This window comes from Carlito syrichta, unplaced genomic scaffold (genome assembly GCF_000164805.1).
Source record: "Carlito syrichta isolate Samal-C Ts95f unplaced genomic scaffold, Tarsius_syrichta-2.0.1 Scaffold314110, whole genome shotgun sequence".
NCBI classification, from domain to species: domain Eukaryota; kingdom Metazoa; phylum Chordata; class Mammalia; order Primates; family Tarsiidae; genus Carlito; species Carlito syrichta.
In genome coordinates, this window is record NW_007258206.1 from 455,731 (window position 1) to 467,863 (window position 12,133).

Consider the following 12,133-nt stretch of genomic DNA (forward strand, 5'->3'; position numbering starts at 1 on the left):
CAAAAAAAAAAAAAAAAAAGTCCGCCAAAAATAAGTTCTTTCAAGTTGTGCCTTTCTGACTGCAAAAAACAAGATAATGTGTAATAAAGCATTTGTGTGAAGTGCCCATGCAAGACAAGGCACTAATATATTTCCCATGGGACTCCAAATCTTCAGGTCCAAATAGTGGACAGGTGGACCAATCACAGCGACAGTTACAAAGTGAATACTGATATGAAAAAATATTAATAAGTATGACTAATATTTTATTTGGTACTAAATGACAATATTCCAAAACATGGATCTCTTTAAACAACAGTATTACTATTTTTTAAAAGCCCCCAATATGTTATTTCTCTCTGCTTAATCTTTCAGTATATTCCTTGCTCATTATAAATATCTAACATCTATATTTGTATAAAGGTGCCAAATCAAAGCTGAATTGAAAGATAAATCATTATCCGATGGGTGATGTTCTCTTTCAAAGGCTGTCTTCTGCCATGGCTTGGTACAAATCACCTAATCTTACAATCTCAGGTTTCTTTCTTTTTCTTTTTTGAGTTGGAGTCTCACTCTGTCTCCCAGACTGGAGTGCAGTGGCTGCTCCTGGACACCGCAGCCTCGCCCTGCTGGTCTCCGGCGATCCTTCCGCCTCAGCCTTTCGAGTAGCCGGAATTACAGGCACGCGCTACCACGCCCAGCTAGTTTTTGATTTATTGTAGAGATGAGGTCTCGCCTGCCCAGGCGGGTCTCGAACTCGCGGCTCAGGCAATCCACTCACCTCGGCCTCCCAAAGGCGCGGGATTACAGGCTGAGCTACCAAGCCTGGCTAGAATCTCAGGTTTCTAACATGGAAAGAAACCTCCTAGCTCAATGTATAAATAATCCAATTTCATCATTTCCAAATGAGAAAAACTGAGGTCCCAGTAGAAGAAAGATTGTGCCCAAGGTCACAAAGCTAGTTGAGGTTTTAATAAATATCTCTTCAATTTATTTCATGTGTTTGCAGAACAGATCAAAAAGAAATATATTTCCTCTGCTCTTGTTTTCTCCCCCACCAAGCATTCCAGAGGGGGCCCCATGTTTGGAGTCATAAATATAGTACAAAAAAGTACTATTGTATACATTGTGTCAAATAACTTTTTTCTTTAACTCTGAAGGAACAAAATGTATCATAACCATTCATTCTGTCTCATTTTTGTTGTCAACTTTTTATGCATGGGTTGAACTGGCTGTTCTTTGCACCCAGGTGTGTGTGAAAATGTTATGTGTTAAGAGCTCACTAGTAGCATTTCAGAGAAGTGGGCCTTGTGGACACAGCCATGCTTCTGTGTCACTGGGCTGACTGCAGCTGTTGCTCCCTGGTTCAACAGAGCTCAGTGCAACTGGAGACATTGGGCCAGGGCTGGGAGAAGGTTTCTGAGAGTAGCCAACATCCTCATTTGGGACCTGCCGAGTAGCTAAGCTGGTCATTGGTCTGATCAAACTGCTGTGTGCCTGAAGACCCTTGGTAAATCTAGTTTCTCTCCAAGACCTGTTACAGAGATCCACATGGCATAAACCCAAAAGGGGTAGCAAATATTTGCAAAAAACAAACAACAACAACAACGAACCCCATGGTACTAAGAAAAGAGACTGAGATTGTAGCTACCATGCTATCTCTAACTGGGTTCTCACCTTATCCACCTGCGCTGTCAAAATAGTATTTGGCCAAGGTTTCATTTTTTTGAATGGAAGGTACCAGGAAATAGTAAAACAATTAATGAAGCAGTATACTTTGGAGGCAAAGTGGGAAAGATAATTCCATATTAATATAACTAGGAGGTGATAAAATCCACATCTTCTATGTACATGTATCTGACCTGCAACTGACAAGATAACTAGTATATAAAATACCAAAGCTCTGTCTGATGCTCTCCAGAGAATTCAGTATTTTACCTTCATTGAAATTGATTAGGATGTGGTACTTTTCACTGTTTATTTAGTATATTTAGAATGAAAAGTGAGCTTGCTTTCCTAGCTTCAAGTCAGAAAGAAACAATTAATCAAGTATATATTTAGCACCAGCTCAGTATGCATGGGCTGGTGCTTAGAGACATTGTGCTCAAAGCTAGGAACTGCGTGATTCTTAGAGTACATTTTAGGCATCATGTAATTCATACAAATGTCCTATTAAGAACCTACTCCAGACCGGACAAAGTAGGCTATTTTTACATCACTATTTTGAGATTGGTAATTGTCACCTTTACTCCATTTATTTTCCTTCACAGGGAATACAAAAATTTCTGAATTCTTGTCACTGGCATTTAATGAAAACTAATAGAAACTGATTGTACTGCAGAACATAAAGAATATAATTGGTTCCACAATTACTTAGTGCTCCTAAAATACAAACCATAGGGACTTTAGCTACACATTACAGATTTTTTTAAAAATGATTATACCTCCAAAGTTCACTAAGATGACAAAGACTGAAAAAGCACATATCAATAAGGTCTCTAAGAACAGAAGAAGAAATAGCAATGTTTTAAGAGCTAACTAGCTGATGATGAGCTAGATAGGAAAAGGTTGCATAGTGTGAACCTGTAAGAAATGACGCGAAATCAGGTTGAATGGAGCCATAGAACCCTGGGCGGTCTCAGCAAGAGAGGTACCCGCTGCCTCTGAATGGGGTGTGGGAGGAACTGAAAATAGGAGGCGTGGTTAGAAGTCTGTTTAAGGAGTAGTTTGACCCTTAGATTCCCAATGGTAGCCTGCCATGCCAGCCATTATCCCTACCCCAGTTGGCACAATATTGGAGGCTTGTTCTCAAAACAGGTTGATTGAGAAGGTGGGAGACACTAGGCGAGACCACTGGTGTCCTTTGGAAACTAGAGAGACTAAGGGGGCACCTGCAAGATTAAGGTTGTCACCAGCACCAATGTCTTTTCACCCTTAAGATGCTGGCAGCCGGATGTGCACAGGCACTGCCAGGAGAAAGGAGGATTTTTCTTTGGGTAAACTGATTGGCTCTAGAGAAAGAAGTATCTCTAGATAGCGTGGTAAGCAAAATAATGCCCATATCCATATCCCTGAAACTTGAACGTTCGGTTCCATGCAAAAGGGAAGCAAGGTGGTAGAGGCTGTTAATCAACTGACCTTGACTTACAGAGAGTATCCTAGATTATCCAGGCGGCTCAATGAAGTTATCAGGGCCTTTAAAAATTGAAGAGAGAGGTAGAAGAGAAGGCTGGCATCAGGCGATGTAAGAACAGCTTGGCCCACTGTTGCTGGCTTTGAAGATGGACAAAGGAGGTCAAAAGTCAAGGAGCATGGGTAGCTTCTAGAAGCTGGAGAAGAGAAGAAAATAGATTCTCCTCAGAGGTTCCAAAAAGAAATGCACAACAGCCAACATCCTAGGCTTAACCCAGTGAGACCGTATCAGACTTCCATCCTTCACAACAATTGGATAATTAATTTATGTTGTTTTAAGCCACCAAATTTGTGGGTATATGTTATTGCTGCAATGGACTATTAATACAGATACAACGAGAGACCCGATATAACATCTGATTGCCCTATAGTAAATCTCATCATTTGCAAGCCACACTCATATACCCTGGGCTACCACTAACATTTTAGGACTTCTCTTAAAAGTGGACAGTTAAGGAGTAATGGATATTTGAGGGAAATCTCTAACACAAAAGGCAAAGTCCAATATTAATAGATGTAACAGAGAGATGAAACCATGCAGGGAGCAGAAAAAAATGCGAAAACAAACAATCCAACAGCCTTCAGAGAGATAAAAGATACTTGCATCCATGAAGCAAGAATAGAGTGCTTTTAAGAAGGAATATTCAGGAGACTTAAAGAGCTCTTAGAATTTAAAAATATAATGGACAAATAAATATTAAAGAGAAAAGTAGAGAAATAAAAATCCAGAAGTAAAGGAAAAACAGCTTTAAAATAAAAAATATATACATAATAAAATTAGGGCATTCATAAAAGATACCCAAGAGGAGTCCCAGAATAAGGTAGAAAAGTTATCAGATTCCAAAGTGTTACTGAATCAGGAGAGAAAGGGATTCAGTCAAGATTCTGTTACTCACTACACAGAAAGCCAATCACTGAGACAACAAGTGTTGCCAAGGAAGAAGGCCTTTTATTTGGGTGATATCAGCCAAGAAGAATGGGAGATTGTCTCCAATCCATCCCTCTGTCCCACTGAAGTCAGGGACTTATGTAGTGAAACAGGACTGTAGGAAACAGAAATTAGGGAGGGGTAAGGAAAAGGAGTTGGTAAATAGGAATTAGCGAGGGGTCTGGCATCTCATTGGTTGTGGTGATCTGATGAGTTTCAGTTCTTTGATATTATAGGACTGTGAGTTGTTTCAAAGAAAGGAGCTTAGATAAGACAAATGTAAGTTTCAAATGTTAAGACAAGAAAGACAAATTTCTATGTTTGTTAAAACAACACAACAAAACTGTAAACATCAGTTCTTTGGGGAAGTTGAACCGCTTTCAAAAGAGTCAATGTGGCTGCATGAATGAAAGACCTCTATTGAGAGACATTAGTATGTTTGTTCAGAAGTTCAATAATAAAGAAATGATCCTGAAAACTTTTAGAGAAGAAAATCTGATTATGTGCAAGAGATCATCAATATGGCCTTGGAGGTCTCAAAAATAATATTGGAAGGTAGAAAAGCAATGCCTTCCCAATTTTGAAGAAAATAATTTCCACCTAGGACTCCCATGGCGCCTGTCAAACAAGTTTGCAAGTCAGAGTTTCAAAGTCTCAAAAAATTGCCTCCGGTGCACATGTTTTCAGGAATCTACTAGTAGATATACTCCTCCAAGATGAGGAGAAAACTCAGAAGATGCTATGAGCCAAGAAACCTGGCATTCTACAGAAGAAAGTAGCAAAGGGAACCTCAGAGTGATTACTATGTAGCAGGCCAAGGAACACCTGGTCCCCACTGGAAACAGAGGACAGCAGAAGGAATGAATCCAAGAGGTGGGAGGAAGTGTGAGATTGTGGAAAGAAACTGGTAACTTTATCTGTTGTATTTGTTCTTAGGAAATGTATACTTGCTGCAGAGGGTGGAGCTGACTTAGTGGTAAGGATAGGTGAAAACTCAGCAAATGATAAAAACAAGTATTTGCTTTGAGGATCCCAGCAGGAATCCTTATATTAGAAAAAATAATACAACTTGTTCACTGTGAGGCCTAGTTACAAGTAAACATCCATTATTATAATAAGTTAGATACTGATCACCGATTAAGTTCAATTGGTGGTATCTGATATGTTATAGCTGTATAAAAAGAATAATGGTGATGGAATGTGTGGATCTGTGTATATATTGTGTTATGTAGTAGATTGCAAAAATGGCTGCAATTCTTCTTCTGTATTCTTTGCAATGTGACTTTATAGAATCTCCTATCAAGAGGTCGAATCTAGGCCGGGCTTGGTGGCTCAGCCTGTAATCACAGCACTTTGGTAGGCTGAGGCGAGTGAATTGCCCGAGTCCACAGGTTTGAGACAAGCCCAGGCAACTTGGCGAGACCTTGTTTCTACAATAAATTAAAAATTAGCCAGGCGTGGTATCATGTACCTGTAGTTCCGGCTACTTGGAAGGCTGAGGCAGAAGGATCACCTGAGTACCAGCAAGTCGACGTTGGGGTGGCCTTGAGTGTGGACTCCAGCCTCGACGACAGAGTGAGACTCCAATTTAGAAAGAAAAAAAAAAAGTGGAATCTGAATGGGTGTGGTGGCTCATGCCTATAATCCCAGCACTTTGGGAGGCTGAGCAAGATTGATTGAGCCCAGGAGTTCCAGGCCAGCCTGAACAACATAGCAAGGCCTCGTCTTTACAAAAAAAAAAAAAAAAAAACGTAGCCAGGCATGGTGGTGCACACCTGTAGTCCCAGCTACTCAGGAGGCTGAGGCAGGAGAATTGCTTGAGCCCAGAAGGTTGAGGCTGCAGTGAGCCATGATTGTGTGATCTGGGTGACAGAGCACGATCCTGACTCAAAAAAAAAAAAAAAAAGAGGTAGAATCTATCTCTCCTCCCCTCAGATAGGACTGAGCTTATGAGACAATGCAATGAGAGTGCCTGTAAGCCAGTTTGGAGCCTGACCCTCAAGAAGCTTTCCACATTTCCTCCTACTCCTTGCGACCACAGTCATGCCCTGTGTGAACAAGCCTGGCTTGTCCTGTCAGAGGATGAAGAGCACAAGGCGTGCAGAGGAGCTATCCCAGCCAAGGACACTTAGGTCAGCCAGCCCCCAGCCAAGCCAGTAACCGGCCACAGCTGCATGAATGAGCTCAGCTAAGGCCAGAAGATGGCCCAGCCCAGCCAAGCTCAAATTGCTGATCCACCGAATTATGCGTAAATAAAAGGTCGCTTGAAGCCAGTGAGTTTTGGGGTGGATTGTTATACAGCAAAACCTAACTGGTGCTGTGTGCATGTGTGTGCAGAAGAAGGTGCTCATGCAAGAAAGCTAGGTTTTTGTGTTCTACAGTGGGAAATCTGAACAATCTGAAAAATTGCACAACATAGTCGAAGCATGCTATTTAGAAATATAGAGATGGAAATAGTGATGAGATTTTATTTTATTTTTTTAAGTTGGAGTATTACTCTGTCGCCCAGGCTGGAGTGCAGTGGCACACTCACGGCCACTGCAGCCTCAACCTGCTGGGCTCTGGTAATCCTTCTGCCTCAGCCTTCCAAGTAGCCAGAACCATAGGTGCACGCTATCACGCCCAGCGAATTTTTGATTTATAAGTGTCGAGACAAGGTCTCGCCAAGTCGCCCAGGCTGGTCTCGAATCCGTGGGCTCAGGCAATCCCCTCACCTTGGCCTCCAAAGTGCTGGGATTACAGGCTGAGCCACTGAGTCCGGTCCAACAGTGATGAGATTTTAAAGTGCATAATTTGAGGAGTGGAAACCTGGGGTCAGGAGGGGATAGAGCAGTGGATTGTATTTTTTCCTTATAGGCTTTGTAGAATTGTTTAATTTTTTAATGATGTCCACATTTCATTTTGATAACGTAGCACATTTAGTGAAAACCAAAAAGAAAAATAACTCAACTTTCAAGTGATTGGTAGGCAGCTGGTGCACAGCATCTGCTGCCACCAGCAACAGTCATGTGTTCAACACATGCCCTGGTGGTGAGAAGAATTTCCAACTAAGACGTTGCCACAACCAACTCAGTTTTTCCCTTTTGATTAGCATTCAGCCTTCATGCCTGCATGCTTGTGGTTAGTGCACAGTGGGTGAATTGAAAAAAAAAATGCATGGAAAAGTTGGCTAGAGAGTCTCAGACACTGCAGGTGTTCTCCAAGTTGTTAGTCTCCATTCTAATACAGTCCAGTGAGGACCACAAACGTAAAACGTAACAGGAAACGGGCTGCAACCAAAATCAGGGCATGGAAAAATTGGTCATTAAAAATCATTCTGTGGTATCATTTTTGAATTGGCACGGATAAAAAGTGGAGCAGGTTTTCATATTCAATGCACAGAGAAGGGCTGTGTAAAAACAAAACAGACAGACGAAAATCACATGCACAATGACCGTCAAAATGGCTTCTGTCGGATGATCACTCTCTCTTTCTTGATTCTGTTCTCTGTGTTTTAAATGTATGTTTCTCTTTGAAAGTATCGTTTCCAAGTGTGTTTTTTAAATTGTCTCTTCCATATTAGGTTGGCAGGAAGGGAGTAATATTTGGAAAAAGGCACAAAAGGTAAAAACAAGATATTAGGCATTAAGTGATGTGCTTTAATAGTCAAGACAGGCTAGGATAGGCCCCAGTGAGGAAAAACCTCAAATCTCTATGACTTAACATTTCACACTCCATACGCAAAGTGGATCTGCAGAGAGACTCTGATTATCTAAATACCTCGAGGATCTAGGCTGGTTCATGCTGCCATTTTCATTTTGTCTCAAAGCAGACTAAAAGAGATGTGCGTTGCTTCTGTTCATATTTCATTAGTCAAAGCCACTCACATGCCATGTCTAAATCCAAAAGGATGGAAAAATAAATGCAATCTTGCATATGCCCAGAAGAACTGGAATATTGGTGACTGATTCCAACTCAACCCAGTGTTCTGGTCTTTAACATAGTCATACATCACATAGGTAAATAAACATTACATAAATTAGTTATGCTTCTTTTACCCAAAGTATATTTTTCCTAGATATATTTTACTCCAGAAAAGTATTATGCTTTAAAGACAGATGATGACGAATTTGGCTAGAGGGGGAAGGCCTGAGAGGTTATATGAGGTACTAAAGTTATGTAAAGTAATGTGGTTTCCTTTTTTTCTTCCTGCGGTTAAATGATGCAGCACAGTATTTGCAGACCAATCCTGGTCTTCCTTAAGTGGTTTCTATAACAAGAAAATTTTCTTTCACTGATCACTAAGCAATTTATTTTTGCTTCCGAGTGGAGCCGTATTTGTGCCTGAGTTTTGAAGACTGTAAGCTTAAGGCAACATCACCTTCTGCCTGTTTAAGAAATAACCCAAAGTGCCCGGAAAATAAAAACACAAATGCACAAATGGAAAAGCTTTATTTATCTAAATCTCAAAGCAACAGTTGTGCATTAAGAGGAGAGGTTAAGGGAGCAGGGCCTGCAGATCTTGACGTTTAAAGTGTAATTTTCAGAACGAGACAATGTGTCGTGGAGGAGGAGTCCCCCTTACTTGGGGATTAAATAAGGAAACTTATTTTCCTTGGGTTACTTGTGAAGGATACCAGTGAGAAGTACTGCGCTTCTCCTTTGCAGAAAGATGGAAATAGAGAAGTGGGGAGTTCCAAATATTTAGCCAAAGTCCCCAAACCCTTTGATTCAACAACTTCAAATAGTTTGTGCATCTAATCCAAGTATGGTTACACCTCCTCACTAAAACCCAAGCAACCAGAAAGCTGAAATTATCAGAAGTTTTTTTTTTTGACATTGGAGTAAGAAAAAACACACGGTAAGTGAGTCAGTTGAAATCAGGCACACCTTCAAAAGAAAAGCCATTTCCAGAATGTTACAGGGTTATGACTGACTGTGGCCAACTTTTTAACTTCTCTAAAACACAGAGCACACTCAAACCCATGAGTATGGGTCATAAACTACAAGCCATCTATTATGGGTTTTGAGAGCACCTCTTCCTCCCTAACATGTTGGTGACACATCACCACCACCAAGGTCTGAAGGAGTGAGTGGTCTGAGCTAGCCAGCTTTCAATTCTCTTCTCTCCTCCCTTGTTCTTTATTTCATGCCACAGCATGGGATGCATCTGGCCTCAGACCTTTTATATTCAAATAGTAATTTATTGATTATAGATTACTACATCATATGAATTCCCTTATATGTAGATTTGAAGATTATTCACTTGCTCACATTGCAGTCTTTTGATACCTCATTAATTGATTTTCCTAGGCCAGGGTTTCTCAACTTTGGCAATATTGACATTTGGGTAGGTACTTCTTTGTTACAGGAGGAGGGCTATCCTGTGCATTATAATATGTTTAGCAGCATCCAGGCCTCTACGAACTAGACACTAGTAACACCTACTCCCCTAGCTGCAACTGCCAAATGTCTCCTGGAGGCCCAATTTGCTCCCATTTGAGAACGACCAGGGTAGATCACCACTATCCAATAGAAATATAATGCAAGACACATAAGTGATTTTGAATTTTCTAGTGATACAAAAGAAACTAGTAAAATATTTTTCTTTTTTTGAGTTAGAGTCTCACTCTGTTGCCCAGGCTGGAGGACAGTGGCACGCTCACAGTCACCATAGCCTCAACCTGCTGGGCTCAGGTAATCCTTCCATCTCAGCCTTCCAAGTAGCTGGAACTACAAGCATGTGCCACCATGCCCAGCTAGCAAAATAAATTTTAAAGAGGTTTTACATTTAACCCCATGCCCAAATGTTAACATTTCAACATATCATCTATATAAAAAATTACTAATGAGAAATTTCCTTTCTTTTTGGAATACTAAATCTTCAAAATCTAGCATGCAGTTTTGTTTTGTTTTGGGTTTTTTTGGCATTGGAGTCTCACTCTGTCGCCCAGGTTGGAGTTCAGTATCATGATTATGATGATCATGGCTCACAGCAGCCTCAGCCTTCTGGACTCAGGTAATCCTTCCACCTCAGCATCCTGAGTCGCTGGGACTATGGGCACACACCACCACACCCAGCTAATTTTTTTTTCCTTTAATTTTTGTAGAGAAGAGGTTTCTCTATGGTCCCCAGGCTGGTCTTGAATTCCCGGGCTCAAGCGATCTACTCGCCTCAGCCTCCCAAAGTGCTGGGATTATAGGTGCGAGTCACCATGTCCAGCCTAGTATGCATTTTATGTTCACTGCACATCTCACTTAGGACAAGCCTCACTTCAAGGGTCACGTGCAGCTAGTGGCTATATTTTGGGAACAGCAGACATCTAGATGGCTGTTTTGGACAGCATGTCTGTGCCCCCCATTCATATGTTGAAACTCCAAGCCCCAATGGATGATTGAGGTCTTTGGGAGGTAACTAGGTTTAGATGACGTTGTGAGGGCAGAGCTCTCATAATGAAATTAGTGTCCTTACAAAAAGAAATAGACCAGAGCTTGCTCTCTCTGCCCTGTGTGAACACAACCAGACCACCTTTTGCATACCAGGAAGTGGGGCCTCACCAGACTCCAGATCATCTTCCCATATCTTGATCTTGTACTTCCCAGCTTCCAGAACTATGAGAAATAAATGTCTGCTGCTGAACCACCCAGTCTACAGCATTCTGTTATAGCAACTTAACTTGACCAAGACAATGGCTTTGCTTTTCCTCAACATCACCTGCAAAATTTTACCTGTTCTGCTCACCGACAGGTTGGATGCCAAAGTTCTTTGTCTCACTAGCTAGAGTGCCAGAATATAAGTTCTAGAAAGGCGGGAACCATGCCTGTTATGTTCATTACCCAGCACAGTGCCAGACACAAAGTCAATACCCATTGCTGAAAAATATGAGTGTATGCACACATGCTCACGAGATGTATTCTCTCTGTCCATGGTGCCCTCCTGCTTGTTGCGGTGCTAGAAACAGCAGATTTCACAAGGGCATTTCTGTTTAGTTACTTCCTGCCGGTTATGTGTGGGTATATCTCTACCTAAAGAATTGCACAATGAGAGCCAAAGATATGACTGACCATCTGCCATGTTCTCTTATTTATCAATACAATTATATTCAGGATTGTCTACTGTTAAATACATGATATAAATGGTAATGTGATATTGTAAAATGTATATTTGGTCTTCAACCTATTTCCTGGAATACAACTTTTACAGTCCTTACAATCTCCAAAGTGATGTTTTCTTGTATGCTAATGTTGACTGGTGCCTGGCAACCCCTTGGTAGCTTCAGGACGGAGCTGGTCACCAAAAAGACCAAGGCGGGAATCAAGACTTAGGACTTTCAGCCCCTACCCCAACCTCTGGGAGGAGAGAAGGGCCGAAGGTTAAGGTGACCACCAGTGGCTAATGGTTTAATCAATCATGCTTACATGATAAAGTTTCCATAAAAACTCAAAACAACTGGGTTTGAATCTGTAGGAGCTCTGCATCCCTTCTCCCTTACCATACCCTATGAATGTCTTCATCTGTATCCTTTGTAATATCCTTTATAATAAACTGGTAAACATAAGTAAGTGTTTCCCTGAGTTCTGTGAACTGCTCCAACAAATTCATTCAACCCAAGGAGGAATCATGGGAATTCCAGCTTGAAGCCGATCAGTCAGAAATTCCAGAGGCCTGGACTTGTCACTGGTGTCTGAAGTGGGTGGGAGGATAGTCTTGTGGGACTGAGCCCTCAACCTGTGGGATCGGACACTGTCTCCAGGTAGATAGTGTCACAATTGGATCGGAAGGTACCCAGCTGGTGTCCACTACAAAACTGATTGTTTGCCTGGTGTATGAACCCCCAAACATTTGGTCTTAGAAGTCTTCTAGGTTGATAATTGTAGTGTGATAGCCAAGGAATAGTAGTTTGTGTTTTTCCACTCACAGGCAAACATTCTAATTAGCAATTTATCACAGTGTTGGATTAATTACAATTCTCTACCAAGCATTCTGAAGGAATAGCAAATTTGTTGTTTTGTTTCATTAACTTACATTTTTGAATGAATCCTATTATAACACTA